The sequence below is a fragment of the Cygnus olor genome, chromosome 1 (assembly GCF_009769625.2).
Source record: "Cygnus olor isolate bCygOlo1 chromosome 1, bCygOlo1.pri.v2, whole genome shotgun sequence".
NCBI classification, from domain to species: domain Eukaryota; kingdom Metazoa; phylum Chordata; class Aves; order Anseriformes; family Anatidae; genus Cygnus; species Cygnus olor.
Window position 1 is genome coordinate 178,173,908 of NC_049169.1, and position 12,648 is coordinate 178,186,555.

The window sequence follows — 12,648 nt, forward strand, 5'->3', positions numbered from 1 at the left end:
AGTAGGGTTGCTATACAACATAATCAGTGGGACTTTGAGAATTGCTTTGCTGTTTCCAAATGTATAATGACTGTTCTGAAATGGCTGTGTTTTGCATGAGGAGGATTTGAAGGGAAGCAGGTGGCTACTAACAACAGTAAACATCGTACTACTATTAGAGGTGCGGGGAGAGGAGGGCAAGAGCCTGGTGCCAGAGTATTTCATCTCTTCATGACCATCTTAGAAAAGGACTGGCACAGGGAAAAGACAGCTCTGTTATGACACATTATCAATCCACTGCAACTTTATTCTCCAAAGGTTTTTACCTTTCTAAAACACGGTAATAACTGTCTGGCTGGATTGATTTCTTGTTTTCCCCTGATGATTTCATTGTAATAAAATTTCACACAGAGCAGTGCTACGTGTGAAGTGTCACCGAAGACTTCTGTAAAAACCCATTGTTAAAATTCAGGCTGTATGAAGGAAAGAAGAAAAGGAGAGGCAGGCAGAAAAAAAAATAAGAAAAAAAGAAAGAAATCTGAGGTTATTTACTTGTCTCTAACAGGCTTGGATTACATTCAGGATATAATGAAATCTATCATACCATCTAGACATGACAATGTCTATGCTTCATCATAATATTTGTAAACAGCAGCCTCTTTTATCTATAGAATGGATCAAATTCTACTCACTATGTGATAATTTCAGAAAGATTTTCCAGAAAGAGGACGCTCTTGGACTCCACAAAATATAGCTTGCCTGCTCTGCTCAGAGTTCAAATTACCAGTCTAAACACTATCAATAAAATCAAATATATTTTTTTCCTTCAGGAAAACAGAATTGTAGCAGCCTGTCTCTGTTAACTGGGTGGGTATTTCCTGGCAAAATCCCCCTATTCCTACCTACCACCTGCCCCCACCTAAAGACTATAGGGTTCAGAAATAATTCACACAGAAAGTCAAACACAACATCAGCAGGAGGTGAGCTGCTCACTCTACTCATCCACCAACACACAGCTGTGGTTCTTTTGTTTAATTAACTTATGTCTGCTGTTATTTTTCTGGGGATTGTGCCCATTTGTGCAGGCCACCAATCAATGGACAGCAAGATTACAGAATAGCACAAACACGTCCAGCAAAGTGCCCTTAACAGCCATTTGCTTGCCAAAAAAGAACTACCTCTATTCTTAGTTAGAGTTAGGAGAAAACATTTGTGTTTAAATGGAAAAATCTATTAAGACCGTCCCTGCTTCTTCCCCTCTGCAGGCTAATGTACTCCAAAATACAGATTTCTTCAAAAGACTAGAAGTATATCTGGAAGAGCTTCTTGCTAAACTACTTGCTACACACAGATAATACTATCCTGGGGACAATTTTCTCCTACTACTTTTAGTGTGAAGTGGCATTTTCAAAATCATTTTGTCAGACACCTCTTCTACACAGGCAGGGATTGAATTCTGACAGAACTGAAGTAACCGTAATACTGTCTTTGTTGTAGAGCCAGCCCTGCAAGGTACTCAGTGTCCTTGACTTTCATTACTCTAAGTAAGGTACGCTGTTCCGGGTAGGATTTTACACTAGGAAAAAAAAAAAAAAAAACTTTAGGAGTGCACAGAACCAGAAATAATAATAGTAATGATATTAATAACAAGTCTGAAAATGAGTAGTTTATTGAGATAAGAAGAATTTTACCGTACTTAAGAAGATGTCCTGTATCTCAGCTTATATAGCATAGAACATTAAAAAATAAGCAATCATCATTATCAGTGCTCTCATTTAAGGGAGGGGAAAATGAGAAGCACAGGCCAATACCATCATCATCCAGAGGAAAGTTACAGCATGAGCTGGTGGTAGCAACAACTGCCCAAACATTTGAACTCTGTGCTTTGGTCAGTAGACCAGTGTGTACTTATACCCAAAAAACAGGACTCCTAATGCTCTGAATGGGAGTCAAAAGTTGCAATTCATATCAGAAGGCATTACAAAGTAAAGAGCAGTGACAGAAATTGTGACACAAAATTGTTCTGCAGAGATTTTGACTTATAAAAAAAAAAATAGCAGGCAGGAATCTCTGGACATGCTGGGTTTTGTTCATCAGATAAAATATCACTGTCCAGATTGCTGAGGAGTCCTTTCACACTCATCAGAGAGAAACAAACACATGCTGATGTTAAGCGTTTGGTCAAGTGCACATATTTATTCATCCCGAGACAACAAATACTTCTCCTAAAGTATTGCAAGCTCCTTCATCTCCTTCACAATCAGATGTCTACAATCCTTCATTGGGCAGCCAAGATGGACCAGATAAAATAAAGATGAAGATACAGGCCTCAAGACACAGCCAGAATATACAGCATCTTCTTTCTGAAGGCCAATGTTGCTTTTTTTGTAAATAATTATTCTACCAACTGATGCATGGTAAAGATTGGCAAGCAAGAGAAGAATTCTTAATTACTTTTTCTTACACATTCATATATGCTAATACTGCTAACTGCTAATGTTGACTTTTATTTTTTAAACTGTTTTGTTACTCTTCTGTTTATGTATGCTCCCAACCTGCACATTGCATAAGCATCATTTATTCAGTGAGGAGAAAGCAGGAGAGTCTGATGAATCTCCATTAACATGGAACACACAAGCCCGGAATACTTCATTTTAAGCACAGAGAGAAATCTGTTTTCTGATGAGGAATAAAACAGGCCCTTGAACTTAAAAGTCAACAACAGAAAAAAAAAATATCAACATGCAAACACATGAAGGTATGAGTTATTGTAGTAAAAGAAAGTTATTCAGGAGTCAATAATTTTTTCAAAAGGATTAACAGAGCATATATAGCATTACCCATAATGAGATAGGATGAGTACGGGAAGTACAATTTGCATGCTGTTTAGATTCAACAGATAGTTACACTGTTGATATCCTAAGTGCTGTGTTGTTTCTCTAAAGGTAGAGGTCCTGTACATCCTCTGAAAATTAATACAGTTCAAAGACAATGGTAAAAATTGCAATCCTTTCAGTATCTAGTGGAGTTTAAACTGTATAAGAAGGATGGTCCTTTAGATGACTAAATTTCCTTTTTATCAACAGGTCACAGAGGTTGGCTGAAAAAGGCATCAAGGCAACTTTTTGAATCCAGATCTATTTACCTCTTGGATTCAACCAGAAATTTAATGCCAAATGGAAAACAGTAGGTAAGCACGAAAGCTAAAGTAATTTATCACTGCTATCTTTTCAGCAGATAAGCATTTCTTTGTTTGAACAAATACACGTTATAGTACATGAAAACAAAAATGTTTTGAACAGCACAGCTTCTATAAGACTTCTACATAATGAAATTTCCAAAAACATTCAGCAAAGGAGTTTTGATGCACAAAGAACATTATTAATTTTCCTTCCACATGACAAATAGATAAATACCTCTATGCTAAACACAGTTTTAAGTACCATACGCTGTTCAGGTTTGTATTTTTTGAAGCTTCAGAAAGCATGAAGAGATGTACTTAAATTATTAATTTCTCAGCATATAAGGTTAAAAAAGCCTGAAAAATTCAGTTGAAAACCAGTTCATCTGATAAGTAAAAAGAATTGTTTTTCCCTCGACTGCCACTTACAAAGCCAGTCTTGATTCTGATACAACCTGGTTTATTTCCATCTCATACCAGTAATAATGGTATTCATCAGTGGTAATACTGGATACTTATCATTACCAGAAATAATGATTCTTCAGATGCCCCTGCTGCAACCTCACCATGCAGTATATGTGCTGTCAGCAGCAGCTGTATCACCAATCTATGCTTTCTTTTTGGTCATCTTATAATAGAATCATAGAATGGTTTGAGTTGGAATGGACCTTAAGGATTATCTAGTTCCTACTCCCTGCCATGGGCAGGGATGTCACCCACTAGATCAGGTTGGCCAAGGCCTCATCCAGCCTGGCCTTGAACACCTCCAGGGATGGGGCATCCAGAGCTTCTCTAGGCAACCTGTGCCAGTGCCTCACTACCCTTACAGTGAATAATTTCTTCCTGGTGATTAATCTTGGTCATTAATTGATCAGAATTTAGACTGTGGTTCTTTGGAAGGCACATGCCTCATTCAAACTGCTTTGGCTCAACAAAGTAAACAAGAATAAAGAGCTAAATAGAGCTTTCTCTTCCCTCACTCCACATGAGGGAAAAAATACAATTACAAATGACATATAAAATCCATCTACCATGAATAAAAAGAAGTAGAAAGAAGGTGGTTGCATTTGTACCCATCAGATAGAATGCACGAGATTCTAAATTGCACTCACAGATGTTTTTTAAAAGCTGATAAAGGCGATTGGAATCCAGGAAGCAGTAGTATGAGAAGAAATTAATGATTATGTGGGTTTTCTCTCGTTTTCTTTTCGATGTGATTAATTAAAGGGAGCCATGTATCTAGTGCATTCTAACACTAGTGTTAGATATGACTGCTGATACACTGATACAACAGTCTGTCAAAATGGAGAGGAAAAAAAGAAGCTCTAAGTACAACTGCAGTTTATAGGAAATCAAAACCACTGTTTGTACCAAATGCTTGTGTGAACCTTCCAAATTGGCAGAAAGGTAGAAAGGGGATTGCATGTCAATCCTTTGCCTGCAACAAGTAGTGGTTATTGGAAGGAAGAGGCTCTTAACTCTTAAGAGTAAAGGCAAGCACAGACAACAAGGAAGAAGAACCAGAACATGGTTTGTAGACAGTCTACGGGGGAAGGAAAAAGCCATCCGAAAGAATCCTAGAGTTTCTTCACTGTTTGTTGAATCTTTGAGGATGAAGAGCAAAGAAAATGCTTTTTGAGAAAGGAATGATTTTACAATGAGAAGGAAGTTTCACAGAATTCCATGAGGTAAATGTGGAAACCAGAAACAAAATAAGTTAAATTAATGAGAGGAAAGAGAAGCTGCAGAAATATAGTGTCTCCACTGTTTTCTTTCCACATTCACAAAAAAAAAAAAAAAAGTAAAAAGTCACTTTTCCAGTCCAGATTAGCAGCCCTTGCACATCTCATATGGCATTTCACACTGTGCTAACATCCCTTTTGTCTTGGACCTCCAAAATTGCTTAGTGTTGGTATTCAAGCTTTAGGGTAGAACGGGTCACTAAGGAGGACCATTTCTCTTCCAGTCCTTTTAAGACTTCTTGACCAGTGAACATCTGTCCTGCATGTTTAAAATCTTGTAAGGATTCATAATTGAGCTTTTAGTTTATGCCCTCTAGAACATTCAGGATTTAAGAAACTCAACCCATGGGCTGAAGAGTTTCTTTAAATAGACACTACTTACAAGCACGGTGAAGTGTACATACTTGCATGGGCAATAACCTCCTGCACCTTGTGGAAAGACAGTAGGAAGACAGTTTTTGGCCTAACATGACACAGTTCTGCACACCTGAACAGTCTATGAAGAGGCTACAGCACTGCTGTAAGGAAGCCTCCACCAAAGAGCAGTCTAAGTATGGCAGATGGATGGATGGATGGATCCACATGGGCAACACCCAAACTAGAAGCAAGAAGTTCTCAACATTTTTTTCCCTTTCAGATTTTCAAAAGAATAACATAAAAATTAATGTCTGCTGAACTAGAGGCAAGGAGATTCACAAGAAAGATGATAATTTTCTATACTGAGGTTACAAACCAGACAGCAGTTTGTTTGCAGTGTAAGAAAGTTATACAATCATTTTGTCTATTTCTTGTACCAATACAAAGAAATGTAGTCTCTTCCAAGAGAATGTATTGCAGCACATCCCCTTGCTGATTTAGGATGGTAGTGTTTACCCTTCCTTACAAGCCATCTGAGAGACAATTGTATATTGTGTAAATACAGTGGGGACATGGATTAATTTCAAACCTATCACATAATCTGATGAGATTTCCCATGAGATCTCCTAACAGTTTGCAGCACTGTGAGCCATTATTTCCATATTTATTGGAAATAACGTCTGAGCCAAGGCAAGGCACAATATTCCCACTGAGAGCTGTCATGACAGGAATGGAATTAACTCTTGTTGCTGTATACATGGAGGGTCTTTTTGCCTTTATTAGCATGCACCCCAAATAATAACTAATTCCATGATGATATAGCATACCGTACAACAGTACCATGTGGGGCCTGCTAAATTTTGACCTACATTCTCTGCTACATATACTGAACAAAAGTCAGATTTCACCTGCATTTATATAAGGCTGATGCAACTCCATCATTTCCAGTGGACAAGCTCCTGGGTCTTGCCAATATGGCATCAGAATTGAAACTGTGATATGGCAAGTACTCAAAATCTTTTAAGATGGAATTTATTAAGGAGAAAGACCTTAATCACAATGAACTTTAATACTTATTATCAGTTTAAAAGATGAGTAAGAAGAGGTTTGGATTTTTTTTTTGTTTTGTTGTTGTTTGTTTGTGTTTTGTTTTGTTTTTAATTCAGTCAGTCTTATTATGGAACTAGCTACCTATTTGAAGAGTTCTCCAGCTCTTTGGTGTTACCAGTTGTGGACAGATAGATTCCTTTGTGCTTCACGGTCCCAGTAGCCATACTGATGTCTCTGGCTGTATGGAAGACTCGACTACATTACAATAATTTTTAGATTCCCAAGCCATTTTCCTGCAAACTTTTACCCAACATTTCTGGCTTATTTTTTGTAAGTAAACTTTCTTCATTTTTAGTTGACCTGTTTCTTTTACCTGATTCATTCAAGGATGCTTGTAACGCTGCAATTTGTCACCACGGAAACAACTGTTCGGTCAGTACAACTGATGTCACTGAACAAATCAAATAAGAAAATCATGAAAATCATTAAAAGAAAAGAAAGAGAAAAAAATACTTCTAAACAAATGCAGTAATAATTTGGAACAACCAGGAAAGAAATTCAATTGAATGTGATGACTTAATTTCAGTTTTCAAAATTGCAGCTTTTTTTAAAAAAAAAACTTTTTATGTTTCTCTGTGGGTGGCAGTGACTGAGTAAAATCCAGTAAAACGGGTTCTAGCAAGCCTATATCATAACCAGCGCTGCATCTCACAATGAGATTGTTGCAGCTCCAACATCCCTGCCAACATTTTCATGGGAAGCTGAGGCACGGCAGACTTCTCTCTAAGGGCATACAGAGATCTGCCTTGTCCACTTAATTAGCCACTTAACTATTCCATCCAAAAGGCTGAACATGCAGCTGTCTGCAAATAGCCTGCCATTGCCCAGCAGCTTTAAATATTATATATCTTTATCTAGCTCCATTTTCCTGACAGAAATAACCCTAGGCCCAAAATCTCTTCAGCTGTTTTTCCCTACCCATGTCAATGCTACAGTGATGTCTCTTTTATGGGTCAATGTTGATTTTCATCCAGGTTTCTGTAAAGCTTTGGGGGAAAAACCTTAGAAAAGGAAAGACAGATGCTATGTCATAATCCAGGGCAGACTTTCGGAGATTTACCTATAAGCCAAATATAAATGCAGGATAGCCTCATTGCTATTTAAATAATATATTTCAGTATTTAGCAAGAATGTAGATAAACCCATTCAAGATTCTGGCTAATTTACAAATTTCTTACATATTTCTTATAGCTACTGGTAACACGCACCTAAAAATGCCTTCATAAGGTGATTCTAACTATAGAAATAATAATAAATCACGTTTATCATAAAAGTGTCTTAAAGCTTTATAATTTTGTCACATTTTGCACAAAAAATAACCTCAAATTTATTTCTTAAATAATATAATTGATGCTGATTTAGGAGCTGCCATTTCCATCACTATCATACATGAAATCTCTGGGGGATTAAACTTTAGGAGACACTCTCACAAAAATGAAGCGCCTCCCTTATAGCTTTACTAATTAAATGTAATTAATTTACTACTGCCCTGAAATGGCAAGTATTAAAAAAAATAATAAAATCCTTAAGTGTTTTTGCTTTACATGGGATAAATGCTACAATCATTCTTTCCTTTTAGGGAAAACGCAGAGGAAATACTATTAGGTGATAGTGGAGTTCTTCGCAGCAGGTCAATTGAGATTGTCAGGATTCATTAGCGTGTGTGTGACTGGTAAATAATTGAGTTAATTTTAGGTTGAGTGACATATTTAGAAAACTATGAATCACCTTATTTTGTGAATTTAATCAACCTTTGCTCTTCCCCAGATAGTTCAGCATACATCTGCAATATTAACTCAAGCTTACTCTTCACTGTGCACCTCTGACAAATACCAATGGTCTGCAAACTTTCAAAATCATCACCTGCTTTAAATGCTGGCCTCAAGCAAGGAGTTCAACATAATAAAGCATCACAATTACAAAGAAAACAAGAAATGAAAAAAAAAAAAAAAAAAAAAAAGAAGAAACCTGAGGAAAAATCTCTCTTTAACTGAAGTTTTAGCAAGGTTTATGTCAAGATCTCAATTTGCTTTGTCTCTAAGAACAAAAATAACTCAAGTCCCCTATATACCAATGTAGAAAGAATATTTCTCTAGAAACTTTCAAAAAAAATAGCTCCTGTTTGAAAAATTCGTTCAACTCTACAATGCTTCTTTCCACTGACACTCTGTTAGCCCAACCAAACCACATTAGAAAAGCAAAAATTGCACTGCATGAGGATCTTCCAGCCTTGGCTTCTGAAAAAAAAGGCTGTTTTCACAGGCTGGAAACACCTTTCTCAAAGTTTTGATTTATTTGGAATCAAGTCACAATTCCTAGCTAATGTGAGTGAGCTATTCATTTATTTTTCATTGGATGCCTTCTGACCTCTTAGCCCAAAGTTTCTTTTCATTTCTAAAACACATTCTATTAGCACTAGATTTGATATTGAAAATGACAAAATTTAGGTAAAACAGTGAGCTTTTCTATGTAAAATTTACACTGTGAAGATATGTGCTTGCAAAAAGGGTAATTACTCTTCAGATTCATATTTTGAATATGAAAACAAATTACTTGTGGATTACTGGCAGCTACAGCTTGGGCGCTGACACTTAACTGTTTGTTATTAATAAGCAAAGCAATTAATGTAATTATAAATATGGAAAAGAAAAATACCAACACTATTTACATTAGTTAGTTACTAGGAGGTAAAATACTTTGTCAGCTGTAATACAATACAAATTGCTGCAAAGCGTTTAATACAATCATAACATGCATATATTCAAAGCACTACAGTTTATATTCTAGGTCTGTCCTCCTGGGATCAATTTATGATACTCTGTGCTGGGTATCTTGTCTTTACAAAACCACGTTACTTAGCTCCTATGTTGCTACATTTGGCTACCACGCACTTTATGTATGTGTACGATTACAGACCCAATCATTGCATAATGAAGAGCGATGCACATCGCTGGGATACACAGGGACACGAAGCAGGATGCTGATGAGCATCCATACAGAAAGCACGACACACGAGTGTGCACCTCTCTCCGAATTCTGAAACATTTTCCTCAAGCAAGCACAGTAAAAGAGGCATAACAGAATCAATATCAGATCGTATCCACTTCATTGCATTGGTTTCTTGAGTGTTCATATTAAAAAAAAAAAATCTTTCACTTGGACATTTACCATCTTCACACCTGCATGGCACATAGTGACATGCAGCATCTCTGTATTGGAGGTCTAAAGAAGCAGTTCCTATAGGTGACAACCACTTAGGTGGGCACTATAAGGCAGGCGCTCACATCCTAAGCAGAACACCCAAAGTCATTAAGCCATATAAGCAGAAAGACTTGCCTTCATTTTCCTTCATTTTCTGGCATTTGGTATTAAAATCTGTGTTTAGAAGTACTGGTATTATAAATGGTAGCCCAGATGAAACAAGACAATTTCAAAGCTCCTTACTACTGCTTTAATTTTTAAGTCTGACAGTTGTGTAACACGTTAGTGACATCCTCAATTAATAACACTGCGTGTTACTTGGTAACATATGGCATGTTTAGCAATGTGACTCAGCGCCAATTGTTCCAGCGAATCCAAAGATGACTTTTCTTCCAGATTCCCATGTACCAAAGTGTCGTGCTTGTAATCACCTATTGTAAACACACATTTTCCAGTGCTGCAAAGGGAGACAAACAGCTGCAATGCTAAGGTAATTCTGAAAAAGGTAAATGTTTTAACGTGGATCTTCTTTGCATAACTTTGATAAATAGATGGTACAACGTAGCGGAGACACACAGTACTAAATACAGGGCACTGCCTAGATGGGGAAGCACAGGGCAAATTAAAAATGAACACTGATCTGCTAAAAGCTGACACCTTCTCTAACCAAACCAAATTGCTGCTGCCCAGGGATACTGGCTGATGCAGTCTTGCTTTGTTTCCCAGCTGCTCCATGAAGCTGATCCAAAGCCCACTGAAGGCAATGAAGCCTCAAGTAAGAACAAGAATGAACAAAACATTTGTATGTATCTCTTCTGGCCTAGGGCTGGCTGGGGGCTGATACAACCCCAGGTTTTTGATGGAGCAGCCTCCATGCTGCTTTAACTCTCCCCCCTGCATGCCTGGATTTAACACACTGGTTACAGCCTGATGTTTTATCCATATTCCCATCCCTCCTCTGAACTGTGCTCCCTTGCTCAAATACTCGAGCACAGAGCTGTTTGAAGAAACAGTCCTTCAAATCTGCCACTGTCCACTGAAGCTCACAAACTTTCTGATTAGAAAAACAAATGGGAGGAGCAAGGTCACCCCAGACCTTCAGAGGATCCCCATGGGTGATACACACCTGCAAGACTATCAGCCACCTTCCTTCAGCCGTGAGGCTATGCAACACCTGGTCAAGGAATGGGTGACCCAGGTGGAAGGTCGGGTACCTGCAGGGGACATCCTGGGACCCAGTGGACATAAGTACAACGAGGGGAGGTAGGGTACAGCCTGGTAGGTGACCACTGCCCCTGTTAAGTGACAGCAGTGCCTGAGCAGCAGTGCCAAAGGGCCACGGCTCCCCGTGCTCTGTGCCCTGCCACCTGAAGGAATGGGACACAAGCCTTCTGGCTGATCTTCCTGGCTTCTTGCCTGTTTGCCAAAATTTAACATTAGTTCCCGTGTTTAATGTTTCAGATTTGTGTGTAGTCAAAAAATAAGTCAGCGTGCCAGTTATTTCTCCAAGGTTTCAGAACACAAACTTTGCAGCTCTTCTGTTGTTTTGCATAGGCTGCCACAGATGGAAGACACATATCTGTCCGCCAACGTTTAAAAAGGACCAGATTTTTTTGTTTAGAGTTTTTCACTGTTTAGCACTCCCAGTCGCACAATCAGCTAGACCAATCCTTCCCTCCGTAAAAAGCGCATACATGAATGAACACGAGATACCTTTGTCTGTGCAGGATTCACACGCATAAAGACATCTGCAGAGCACTGGGACTGCCTTGACAGTTAGTTTTGGAAGGAAATGGGTCAACAACTTCTAACCTGGCTTGGAAAGCTCTAAAATTAATGTAACTTTCTGCCAAAAGGGAAAGGAAACTGAAAGGGAAGGAAAACAGTTGCCTAGTAGCCATTTCAGCTAGCATCAGACAGGAAGATTTGTTATTTCCAAGTCTTTCCAACTGAAATATCTGCGTTGGTGCACCCTCTTGCTAAATCAGCCGTGCTCCTTTCCCAGCTGGCTGACGATTTAGACTGACCTCACATTCTCCAGCTTCCTTCTGCAGCAGTTACAGTCGTTCTCTGCCATCATACCTCATCCCCCACCTTTGAAAAGTTTTCACACCCTTCAGGCTCATCACGACAGCCCTGCGAGCATAAGCTGAAGCCAACTTGACACAACAGATTCAGTTTTTCTCTCTGAGGCACACATATGTCACAAAGATTGCAGTTCATCACCTACGCTTCTCAAATGTTGCTGAGCATGCTCGAGGGGGATAGCACTTGCAAACAGGACAGCACTGATGCTTCTTTTTTAACTTAAAAAAAAAAAAAAAGAAAAAAAAATGGCTAATGTAAGTCTGTTTGAAGTTCACAATTCATGCTCTATGAACTGTCTCATGCTGTGTCCAAAAGCTGCACAGAAAAAATTGTCACTGGAATCCCGTGCACGGCCCTGGGAATGAGGCTCTTCTTCTGCCCCAACATCTCCTGAGCTTGAATACTTCAGGGCTTACAGATTTCTTCCCTATTCATTAGGGTGGTGTCATTGGGTGGTGCCTGAATGCCTGTGTGCACACAGGCAGAAGTTTCCAGGAGCAATGGAAAGTAAACTATGCCACAGAAGTCATACAGTGCTTACTGATTTCTTCCTTGCGCATGATGTCTTGGGAAAACTTGAGGGAGAAAATGAATGCTGACAACTGACAGGCATCGGGCAGTGTCTTGAGGAAAGCAGGGAAACATGCTTCCCCACGGACAAGGGCACCGGTGGAGGGAGGGGAGAGGAGAGATGGCTGCTTCGCTCCCAGACAGGGATTAGAAGTCGCAGGTGAACCAAGGCCACCTGCCCTACTAATAGTTGCAGCTTCCTGCTCAAAATAAGGAGCAAGTTCACACATTTGTTCTCCACTTGGGTTCAGGCATAAGCTGCAACACAGATGTTCACAGGGCACAAAGGGGACACCCAGCAGAGCTGGCTGCAAAAGAAAATTTACAAGAATGACAGCAAGTTTCCTTTTACAGCAGACTCTCTAGAGAGGCAGTAAGAGGCAGTAAAAAGGAAGCTCATTCTGCTATGATTTTTTCTTA

General features: G+C 38.9%; 1 protein-coding gene across 7 annotated transcripts in view; it reads right to left on the reverse strand.

The window, feature by feature from the left end:
* ENOX1 (ecto-NOX disulfide-thiol exchanger 1) overlaps window positions 1–12,648 on the reverse strand; it is a 365,243-nt gene that overhangs the window by 279,144 nt on the left and 73,451 nt on the right. The window contains exon 5 of one of the 7 annotated variants that reach the window (XM_040541530.1): window positions 6,683–6,760. The exons of the other annotated variants lie outside the window; for them this stretch is intronic. The gene's annotated coding sequence lies outside the window, so the exon portion shown is untranslated. The remainder of the gene's footprint in view (window positions 1–6,682; window positions 6,761–12,648) is intronic. 7 annotated transcript variants of the gene reach the window in all.